Raw genomic sequence first — 12245 nt, forward strand, 5'->3', positions numbered from 1 at the left:
GCTATCTTTAAGAGCCCTATCTAGCTCTCTCTTGAAAGTATCCAGAGAACTGGCCTCCACCGCCCTCTGAGGCAGAGAATTCCACAGACTCACAACTCCCTGTGTGAAAAAGTGTTTCCTCGTCTCCGTTCTAAATAGCTTACTCCTTATTCTTAAACTGTGGCCCCTGGTTCTGGACTCCCCCAACATCGGGAACATGTTTCCTGCCTCCAGCGTGTCCAAACCCTTAACAATCTTATCTTAATAATCCGCATCAGACCACCCCCGCTAAGTGCTTTAACTCTCCAATTTGTCATTTACTTTGCCCACCTACAAATCAGGATGCCCCGTAATAACACGAGCTGAGGAAACGGATATATCTTGTAGATAGACACAAAATGCTGGAGTAACTCAGTAGTTCTGGCAGCATATCTGGAGAGAAGCTATGGGGTCGAGACCCTTCATCAGTTTAAAGGAGATGAGCGAGGCATTTTATTTCACACACAGAGGGTGGTGAGTCCTGGAACACCCTGCTGGGGAGTGGTGGTGGAAGCTGATGTGATAGTGGTATTTAAGAGGCTTGTAGGTAGTTAGGCAGATAGGGATAGGCAGGGAATGGAGGGATGGTGATTACGTGGATGCAGATAAGAAACATCATGTTCGGCACAGACATTGTGATCCATTGTGGTCCTGTGCTGTACGGTTATACACTCTTATGGAAGACACAAAATGCTGGAGTAAAGGGCCAGTCCCACTTTCACGACCTAATTCACTACCTTTTTTACTCGTGGACATTTTTCATCATGTTGAAAAAAACACCCCGACCTACTTGATGCCACGAGTACCTACGACTAGCATCACGACCTGCTACGACCTACCTGCGACCTCGTGACGACCATGCTGCGAGTACGAGTTAAGGGCAAACTCGGCAGAGGTCGTGAATTAGATCGTGAAAGTGGGACAGGCCCTTAACTCAGCGGGGCAGGCAGCATCTCTGGACAGAAGGGATGAGTGACGTTTTGGGTCCAGACCCGAAACATCACCATTCATGCACAATTGTAAGCCCAATGTACCAAACCCCCCAAAATGCAACAACTCGGACTTATCCGCACAAGGAACCTCAGATGCTGGAATCTTGAGTAAAATGCAAAGTGCTGGAGCAACTCAACAGGTCAGGCAGCATTTAGTGAGGGATGGATAGGTTCCGATTCGTGCTGGGTCCATTGAAATACTCCAGCACTTTGTGTTTTATTATAACAGTGCTTTTCTTAATTTAAACTTCCTGCCTTCTCCCCATAACCCCTGACACCCGTACTAATCACGAATCTGTCCATCTCCGGTTACGGGGAGAAGGCAGGAGAATGGGGTTGAGAGGGAGAGATAGATCAGCCATGATTGAATGGCAGAATAGACTCGATGGGTCGAATGGCCTAATTCTGCTCCAATGACTAATGAACTCAAAATGAATTTAATTCCTCAACTGCCTTGGTGGTGATTTAAACCTTGAATCCATGGTTGAACACTGGCAGTGACTTAACCGCTATGCTGTAAGGGCCCTATATTTATACTTATTATCACTGTGGAAGAACTCAATGAGCAGAAATCTGATTTTAGTACACTGTCACTACATTTGCACATTGTTAGTATCTTTGCTCTGCTGTCTGCTGTCGCTGGAGGCTGACACATCGTTCCAAATCGCAATGTATTAACACAAAAAGATAGACACAAAATGCTGGAGTTACCAGCATTGAATACTCCAGCATTAACCCAATCGTTCCTGGGATCGATCTCGTAAACCTCCTCTGGACCCCCGCCAATGCCAGCACATCTCACTTAGGATCGAGATGAGCAAGACCGTTTTTCACCCAGAGAGTTGTGAATCTGTGGAATGCTCTGCCACAGAAGGCAGTGGAGGCCAATTCACTGGATGTTTTCACGTGAGAGTTAGATTTAGCTCTTAGGGCTAACGGATCAAGGGGTATCAGGACAGTCATATATTGAGAGCGGCTGGGCTTGTATACTCTGGAATTTAGAAGGATGAGAGGGTATCTTATTGAAACATATAAGATTATTAATGGTATGGACACGCTAGAGGCAGTAAACATGTTCCCGATGTTGGGGGAGTCCAGAACCAGGGACACGGTTTAAGAATAAGGGGTAAGCCATTTAGAACGGAGATGAGGAAACACTTCTTCACACAGAGAGTTGTGAGTCTGTGGAATTCTCTGCCTCAGAGGGCGGTGGTGGCCGGGTCTCTGGATACTTTCAAGAGAGAGCTAGATAGGGCTCTTAAAGATGGCAGAGTCAGGGGATACGGGGAGAAGGCAGGAACGGGGTACTGATTGTGGATGATCAGCCATGATCACATTGAATGGCGGTGCTGGCTCGAAGGGCCGAATGGCCTACTCCTGCACCTATTGTCTATTGTCTAAAGCAGGAAAGGGGTACAGATTTTGGATGATCAGCCATGGACATATTGAATGGCGGTGCTGGCTCGAATGGCCGAATGGCCTACTCCTGCACCTATTTTCTTTGATTCTATGTCTCTCTCCTTCCTCCGATATTTTGGTTTAGTTTAGTTTAGAGAAACAGCGCGGAAACAGGCTCTTTGGCCCACCGAGTCCGCACGACCAGCGATCCCCGCACACTAACTCTATCCTACAGACACGAGGGACAATAGATCGGGTGAATGCACAGAGTCTCTTGCCCAGAGTACGTGAATCAAGGACTAGATGACATAGGTTTAAGGTGAAGGGGAAAAGACTTAATAGGAATCTGAGGGGTAACTTTTTCACACAGAGGATTGGGGTGTATGGAACAACCTGCCAGAGGAGGTAGTTGAGGCAGGGACTATCCCAACGTTTAAGAAACAGTTAGACAGGTACATGGATAGGGCAGGTTTGGAGGGATATGGACCAAACGCGACAGATGGGACTAGTGTAGCTGGGACATGTTGGTCGTTGTGGGCAAGTTGGGCCAAAGGGCCTGTTTCCACATTGTATCATTCTATGATTCTCTTCACCCAGCTTAAGATTTGACTTGACGTGGGCAATTATCTTTATCCACTTGACACGTCAGCAAATAATTTTTGTTCAATTTCTTTTGTCTATTCTTCAGTGTATTGGTGTATTGGTAGACTGTGGCCCCTGGTTCTGGACTCGCCCAACATTGGGAACATTTTTCCTGCATCTAGCTTGTCCAGTCCTTTTATAATTTTATATGTTTCTATAAGATTTCCCCTCATCCTTCTAAACTCCAGTGAATACAAGCCTAGTCTTTTCAATCTTTCCTCATATGACAGTCCCGCCATCCCAGGGATCAATCTCGTGAACCTACGCTGCACTGCCTCAATCACAAGGATGTCCTTCCTCAAATTAGGAGACCAAAACTGTACGCAATACTCCAGATGTGGTCTTACCAGCAAAGATCTTATAGCGGAGCTATAAGATCTTTGCTTACCAGAGCCCTATACAACTGCAGAAGAACCTCTCTACTCCTCTTGTTATTCGGATTTCTTGTTATTAGGTATTGAGATTCTTGAAAAACAAGAAAGTGAATAAATTATTTTGTTTCGTTTAGAGATACAGCGTGGAAACAGGCCCTTTGGCCCACCGAGTCCGCACTGACCATCGAAACCCGAACATTAACACCATCCCCCACACACTCGGGACAATTTTACATTTACACCAAGCCAATTAACCTACAAACAAGTACATCTTTGAAGTGTGGGTGAAAACTGAAGATCTCGGAGAAAATCCACGCATGTCACGGGGTGAACGTACAAACTCCATACAGACAGTACTCGTAGTCGGGATCGAACACGGGTCTCTGGCACTGTAAACGCTGTGAGGCAGCAACTCTACCGCTGCGCCACCGTGCCGTTATCGTTGATGGCTTAAGTTTGTCCTTTTGCATACATTTCATTCATTTGTTCTTTGTACCGTTTCATATCTTTCGTTTTTCCTCTCCCCTGACTTAGTATGAAGAAGAGTCTCGACGCAAAACATCACCTATTCCTTTTCTCCAGAGATGCTGCCTGACCCGTTCAGTTACTCCAGCATTTTGTGTCTATCTTCAGTGTAAACCAGCATCTGCAAAGGAGGTGCCGGTAGCCCTGACCCAATATGTCACCCATCAAGTCTACTCCGCCATTAAATCATGGCTGATCTATCTTTCCCTCTCAACTTCATTCTCCTGCCTTCGCTCCATAACCCCTGACATCCGTACTAATCAAGTATCTGTTAATCTCCACCTTAAAAATATCCATTGACTTGGCCTCCACAGCCGCCTGTGGCAATGAATTCCACAGATTCACCACCCTCTTATTAAATAAATTCCTCCTCATCTTTCTTAAGGTGCGCCTTCTATTCTGAAGCGATGGCCTCTGGTCCTAGATTCTCCCCCTAATGGAAACAGCTTAAAGAATGTCAATAGACAATAGGTGCAGGAGTAGGCCATTCGGCCCTTCGAGCCAGCACCACCATTCAATGTGATCATGGCTGATCATCCCCAATCAGTACCCCATTCCTGCCTTCTCACCATATCCCCTGACTCCGGTATCTTTAGGAGACCTATCTAGCTCTCTCTCCCCAGAACTGTTCCAGCTTTGAATAGCTTCAGTACACCTTGGATGAAGCGTGCGTTTTAAACTTCACAATAAAAAGTTAAGTTACATGTTGTCAAGCTTGAAAGGGTTCAGAGAAGAGTTACGAGAATATTGCCAAGACGCGCGGGTCTGATCTATAGGGAGAGGTTGTGCAGGCTGGGACTTCATCAGTCAGAGTATTGAGTAGAGAAGTTGGGAGGTCATGTTGCAGTTGTATAAGAGTTGGTGAGGCCTCATTTGGAGTATTGTGTTCAGTTCTGGGTGTGGGGGAGGGGGGTGTGGGGGAGGGGCGTGTGTGGGAGGAGGGGTGTGGGGTAGGTTCGGTGTTTGGGAGAGGGGGGTGTGGGCGAGGGGGGGGTGATGGAGGGGGGACTGTGAGGGAGGGGGGGGTGTGGGGGAGGGAGAACCTTGAAAACCTTCATAACTTTTGGACTATTTCACCGATCGGAACAAAACTTATTTGACTTGTTCGAGAATGGCGAGTAAGGCGGCGAAAAATCGTAGCGCTATGGGGATCGTTTTTGCGCAAATTTAATTACAACGCAGACAGGAAATGGTCAAGATGAGAGATAGATAGATAGATAGACAGACAGACAGAGACAGACAGAGACAGACAGAGACAGACAGAGACAGACAGAGACAGACAGAGACAGACAGAGACAGACAGAGACAGACAGAGACAGACAGACAGAGACAGACAGACAGAGACAGACAGACAGAGACAGACAGACAGAGACAGACAGACAGAGACAGACAGACAGACAGACAGACAGACAGACAGACAGATAGACAGATAGATAGATAGAATAGAGCAAAAGCAGGCAGGTGGGATTATAGATGGTGGGCGTTGGCATGTTGGGCTGAAGGGCCTGTTTCCACACTCTATGACTCTATTACATGCGGGCAAGGCTGCAATGTAGTTTCTTATTCTATTTTAAAGCTAAAAAATACATCCTCTCATTCTGAATCTTTCACCGGCAGCTAGCAGAGCACTGGACATTCATTTTGTGAAGCACATTGGTTTTTCTTTAGACAGATTTATGTGCAAACATAATTTAAATTGGTGTTGTCTTCCTTAAAATAGACATTACTATTATCCCCCCCTCCCCCCCCCCCCCCCCGCTAATTTCAGTCTGAAGAAGGGTTACGATCTGAAACGTCACCCAACCTTTTCCTCCTGCTGAGTTACTCCAGCACTTTGTGTCTACCTTCGGTATAAACCAGCATCTGCAGTTCCTTGTGACATTATTACACAGGGGAATAGATTGGGTAAATAGATTTACTCAAGAGTAAGGGAATCACGGACCATAGATTTAAGATGAGAGGGGAAAGATTTAATAGGAACCCGAGGGGCAGAAGGTGGTGGGTGTATGGAACGAGCTGTCAGAGGAGCTAGTTGAGGCAGGTACTATAACAGCATTTAAAATACATTTGGACAGGAAATTTTTAGGACACGGGCAGGTGGGACTAGTAGATGGGGCATGTGTAGGAAGGAACCGCGGATGCTGGTTTAAACCGAAGATAGCCGCACAAAGCTGGAATAACTCAGCGGGACAGGCACATTGATTTAAGAGGCTTGTAGGTAATTGGGCACATGGATAGGTAGGGAATGGAGGGATGGTGATTCCATGCAGGCAGATAAGAAACATCATATTCGGCACAGACATTGTGGGCCAAAGGGCTTGTTCCTGTGCCGTACACTCTTATACACTCTTAGGGTAGAAACAAAATGCTGGAGTAACTCAGCGGGACAGGCAGCATCTCTGAAGTGACGGAAACGGGTGACGTTTCGGGTCGAGACCCTTCTTCAGACTAGTGTATAAAGAATGGATGAATACGGGTGATTAATGGTCGGCATGGACCATTAATCCATGGGCCGAAGGGCCATGTAATGGGTACAGCATGGGCCGAAGGGCCTGTTTCCATGCTGTATCTCTACACGAAACTAAACAAACAAACACACAAGTTGACCGAACGACCTTTAGTGGAAATGTGTAGGAAGGAACTGCAGATGCTGGTTCACACCGAAGATAAACACACAATGCTGGAGTAACTCAGCGGGCTATCTTCGGTGTTTGTCCAGCTGAGTTACTCCAGCATTTTTGTCTCAACCTTTAGTGGAAGCCTGTTATATCTCTGATCCGCTAAGACTCGAAAGTAAGACTCGCACACAGCAAGCCCAGTGTTCAGGCCCCTGCTAGCGCTGCGATATGGATACAACGGCTGAGGAAATGTAACTAACACTCTGCTGTTTCTCCGTTACAGTTCGCCCAGTTCGCGGCGACAGTCGGCCGTTCATCGTCACAGACACCTTGCCGTCTACACATAAACGTTTCACAATAATAAATGTGAGGTTATCCACTTTGGTCGCAAAAACAGGAAGGCAGATTATTATCTAAATGGTGTCAAGTTGGGAAAAGGGGAAGTATAATGGGATCTGGGGGGTCCTCGTTCATCAGTCTATGAAAGTAAGCATGCAGGTACAGCAGGCAGTGAAGAAAGTAAATGGTATGTTGGCCTTCATAACAAGAGCAGTTGAGTATAGGAGCAAAGAGGTCCTCCTGCAGTTGTACAGGGCCCTAGTGAGACCACACCTGGTGTATTGTGTGCAGTTTTGGTCCCCAAATTTGAGGAAGGACATTCTTGCTATTGAGGGAGTGCAGCGTAGATTCACAAGGCTAATTCTCAGAATGGCGGGACTGTCATACGCTGAGAGAATGGAGTGGCTGGGCTTGTATACTCTGGAATTTAGAAGGATGAGAGGGTATCTTATTGAAACATATACGATTATTAAGGGGTTGGACACGCTATAGGCAGGAAACATGTTCCTGATGTTGGGGGAGTCCAGAACCAGGGGCCACCTTTTAAGAATGAGGGGTAAGCCAATTAGAACAGAGATAAGGAAACACTTTTTCATACAGAGAGTTGTGAGTCTGTGGAATTCGCTGCCTCAGAGGGTGGTGGAGGCCAGTTCTCTGGATACTTTCAAGAGAGTTAGATAGGGCTCTTAAAGATAGCGGAGTCAGGGGATATGGGGAGAAGACAGGAACAGGGTAATGATTGTGGATGATCAGCCATGATCACATTGAATGGTGGTGCTGACTCGAAGGGGCGAATGGCCTACTCCTGCACCTATTGTCTATTGTAAACTGAAGTGCAAGAATGTAACATCAGTAGATTACGTATAATACAAGGGTTGACACCCTTCTGACAAGAGGAGGTAGTTGAAGGGTGAAGTTGAGGTCTGAAAAAAGGTCTTGACCCGAAACGTCACCCGTTCCTTCTCCCCAGAGATGCTGCCAGTCCCACTGAGTTACTCCAGCATTTTGTGTCTACCTTCGATTTAAACCAGCATCTGCAGTTCTTTCCAACTAATCAAGAATCTGTCAATCTCTGCTTTAAAAATATCCAAATAATTCCACAGGTTTACCACCCCCTGACTAGAGAAATTCCTCCTCATCTCCTTCCTAAAGGAACGTCCTTTAATTCTGAGGCTGTGACCTCTAGTCCTAGACTTCCCCCCTAGTGGAAGTATCCTGTCTGTCACCGCTGAGTTAACTCCAGCATTTTGTGTCTAGTCTGGGCTAGTAGTTGATGTGTATGTGTAACATGTGGAAGACACACTTGGACGTGCACATGGATAGGAACGGTTTAGAAGGACGTGGGCCAAACGGGACTAGCTCAGACGGGGGGGGGGGGGGGGGGGCATCATGGACGAGACGGGCCGAAGGGCCTGTTTACCTGACCGTGAGGAGAGCTAAATGCAAACTCACCCGAGCGGCGTTACCCGATCGCGTTGCAACAGCACGACTCTAATTCATTCACACCATGGTGGCAGAGCAGCAGCGGTGTCATGTATCGCTGTCGCCCCCTGGGCTGCGAGAGGCGAGCTCCCGGGCGCTGTCTAACACCGACTCCGGCTCCAACCCCAGCTCCAACCACAACCCCAGCTCCAACCACAACCCCAACCCCAGCTCCAACCCCAGCCACAGCCCCAGCTCCAACCACAACCCCAGCCCCAGCTCCAACCACAACCCCAAAAGAGGAAAAAAAACCCTTTCTCGTGTCGTGGAGCCGGGACACAAGGCGACTGGGAGCGCCGCCTGCTGATAGCAGCCTTATACTGATGAAAGTCAACCAAATGAAAATCCCCAGCCAACCTTATGTATGTACACACACACACATCTCTATCGTGGAAACAAAACAATTTGCCCTTTCACCGCTCTTTATAATAATTAACTCCAATTAATTTTATATCCCCCCCCCCTCCCCCTGTTGGAAATTTAAAAAACCCTTTTTGAACCAGGATAAGCGAGCTCCCTCCTCTCTCACACACAGTGTTATCATTGCCTTATGGGGTAGTATGTTGGCAAAGATTTCTTGGAACCACTTTAGTTTGAACTTAACTTGGAGACTGTCAGATTGTTCTTGGCACCTCTCTGCAAGTCCGACCACTGATCATTAAATCGTCACTAGTCAGTCAGAATGGCGATTCAAAGCCACCTATAAGTTCCTAATTTGATGAACATTTTTTTGAAATTTTTTTTTTTTTTTTGGAAAACGTTATTAAAATTACGTTTGTCCCTGGCTTTTTAGCCCTGACAGTTTTTTTTGCACAATTTAGAGGGGGAAATTCCAGACGTTTGAAAAAGTCTGTACACTGTGTATGTTGTGTATGACTCAATTGAAATCATGTATTGTCTTTCTGTTGTAGACAAAAATGCTGGAGAAACTCAGTGGGCGAGGAGCGAAGGAAATAGGCAACGTTTCGGGCCAAAACCCTTCTTCAGACTTTGTCTTTCTGTTGACTGGTTAGCTAGCATGCAACAAAAGCATGGCATGATAAGGTACTTTATTTGTCATGTGTACCAAGGTACAGTGAAATTCATGTTTGCATACAGTTCCGTACAAGTAGCTGGGACATGTGGGCCGGTATGGGCAAGTTGGGCCGAAGGGCCTATAAGCACTTAGACACGTCTTAGATAAGCATCTCAGATCCAGTACAAGTGTACAGCAGCAGTACACTGAGGCAGTAGACAGTTTGGTGCCATTTTCAAGTCCCTCTTGTTGTAAGTGCAGGGAACTTGGCCTGACCGTGAAGGCCCGTTGTCATGGCGACATTGCAGGGTCGGCCTGGCCAGGCATGGCCGTGGTGTCCTCCACTGCCGCTCCACCGCTGTAGGCCGCATTCAGTCCACGCGCTCGGCCTCCTGGAGCGGTGCCCGGTCCAGCCATACTATACCTTGGCCCATGTGGCAATAAACTAAACTAAACTAAACTGAACTAAACTAAACTAAACTAAGGAGCTGCAGATTTATGAATGGGTGGGTGGTGAATTGGTGTTAGTCGTAGTGGATGGTGGCGGTGATGGGTGGTGAACTAATGGTGATGGTGTGGCAAAAAGGAATTGCAGATGCTGGTCTACCATGGAAATGAACAAAGTGCTGGAGTAACTCAGCGGGTCAGGCAGCATCTCTGGAGAACATGAAGGTTTTAAGTCAGTATTTAAAAAAGTCAGACCATCCCCAACCCCTGCCCAAAATAACTAATTGAATTGGTAAGTGCATAAGTCATAGGATCAGAAGTAGGTCATTCGGCCCATCAAGTCTACTCCACCATTCAATCATGGCTGATCTATCTTTCCCTCTCTCCACCCTATTATCCTGCCTACTGCCCATTACCCATGACATCCTTCCCAATCAAATGGATGGTACTGGTGTTGGATAGTTTGATGTATTCAAGAGAGTTAGATATAACTCTTAGGGCTAACGGAATCAAGGGATGTGGGGAAACATTAGGAGCTCTATCTAACTCTCTTTTGAAAGCATCCAGAGAATTGGCCTCCACTGCCTACTGAGGCAGAAAATTCCACAGATTAACAACTCTCTGGGCGAAAAAGTTTTTCCTCATCTCCGTTCTAAATGGCCTACACCTTATTCTTAAAATGTGGCCCCTGGTTCTGGACTCCCCCAACAGCGGGAACATGTTTCCTGCCTCTAGCGTGTCCAATCCCTTAAGGGCCTGTCCCACGAGCATGCGACTCCATGCGGCAAGCGCAACCTAACCGGAAACGGGTGCCGCGCGGAGGCCGAGTGATCCCCGTACAGGGTCGGTCCCACCAGCATGCGCCTGCATGCCGTGAGCGCGACCAAACCGGAAGCGGGGGCCGGACGGAGGTCGAGTGAGTGACGTGAAGTTTGAGCGAAGTCCGCGGGAAGTTCGCGCATGACGTACGGCATCAAGACGCTGTGTACGGCGTCGAGTCGCTGCGCACGGCGTCGAGGCGGCTGCGTGCCGGCAGGCCGTTGCCGCGCGGAATTTTTGAACACGGTCAGTTTTTCGGGGCCCCACACGATGTCGGGACCAGCTCTGCACAACTCCATACGGCTCCGGCGATCGAAGTGGGACCGGCCCCGCGAGGCCGTACGGCTCATGCGACCATGTTAGGTCGCTCTTGCCGAATGGAGTCGCATGCTCGTGGGACAGGCCCTTTAATAATCTTAAATGTTTCAATAAGATCCCCTCTCATCCTAAATTCCAGAGTATACAAGCCCAGTCGCTCCATTCTTTCAATATATGACAGTCCCGCCATCCCAGGAATTAACCTTGTGAGCCTACGCTGCACTCCCTCAATAGCAAGAATGTCCTTCCTCAAATTTGGGGACCAAAACTGCACACAATAGTCCAGGTGTGGTCTCACCTGTGGTGGACAGGTGGATGGTGGTGAATAGATGGTAGTGCATGATAGTGATGGGTGGTCTGTAGTATTTGAGTGGTGAGTGGCAGTGGATGGGTTATGGGTGCTTCGTCGTGAATGGGTGGTGAGTGGTCCAGACAGTCTCTCTGGCGCGTGCCACGAAGGTGGTGCACCTGGAGGAAGTCGAAGCGGCAGAAAACTACAGCACACATCTTATACTGCAGATGCTGGTTTAAACCAAAGATAAACGCAAAAAGATGGTGCAACTTAAGGGGGGGTCAGGCAGCACCTCTGGAGAAAAGGAATAGGTGATGTTTCGGGTCGAGTCCCTTCTTCAGACTGAGCGTCTAGGGAAAAAGGAAACAAGCGATATGGACGAAATGTGTAGGAAGGAACTGCAGGTGCTGGTTTAAACTGAAGATAGATGCAAAATGCTGGAGTAACAGACGGTTATATAGAGCGATATAGAACAAATGAATGAAAGATATGCAAAAAGTAATGATGATCAAGGAAAGGTGGAGCCCACAATGGTCCATTGTTGTCTGTGGGCCAGGTGATAACAGACAGTGAAACTCAACAGGATGAGAGTGAAACTAGTATGATGACGAGGGTGTGGGGGAGGGATGGAGAGAGGGGATGCAAGGATTATGTGGTTAGAGAAATCAAAGTTCCCAAGTTCACAAGCTATAGAATGGAATTAGTCTAATAATCGAGTCTACTCCGCCATTCAATCATGGCTGATCCCTGCCTCCTAATCCCATTTTCCTGCCTTCTCCCCATAAGCCTTGACACCCGTTCTAATCAAGAATTTGTCGATCTCTGTCTTAAAAATATTCACTGACTTGGTCTCCACAGCCCTCTGTGGCACTGAGTTCCACAGATTCACCACCCTCTGACTAAAGAAATTCGTCATCACCTCCTTTGCAGATGCTGGTTTACACTGAAGATAGACACAAAATGCTG

The 12245-nt window shown here is 47.4% G+C and overlaps 1 protein-coding gene across 1 annotated transcript in view; it reads right to left on the bottom strand.

Annotated features, from left to right (window-relative positions):
- Window positions 1–8515, bottom strand: part of rbm24 (RNA binding motif protein 24) — a 35407-nt gene extending 26892 nt beyond the window's left edge. Inside the window, exon 1 of the mRNA XM_033013951.1 lies at window positions 8359–8515. The gene's annotated coding sequence lies outside the window, so the exon portion shown is untranslated. The remainder of the gene's footprint in view (window positions 1–8358) is intronic.
- Between the last annotated feature and the right edge of the window lie 3730 nt (window positions 8516–12245).

The sequence above is a fragment of the Amblyraja radiata genome, chromosome 2, assembly GCF_010909765.2.
Source record: "Amblyraja radiata isolate CabotCenter1 chromosome 2, sAmbRad1.1.pri, whole genome shotgun sequence".
Lineage (NCBI taxonomy): Eukaryota > Metazoa > Chordata > Chondrichthyes > Rajiformes > Rajidae > Amblyraja > Amblyraja radiata.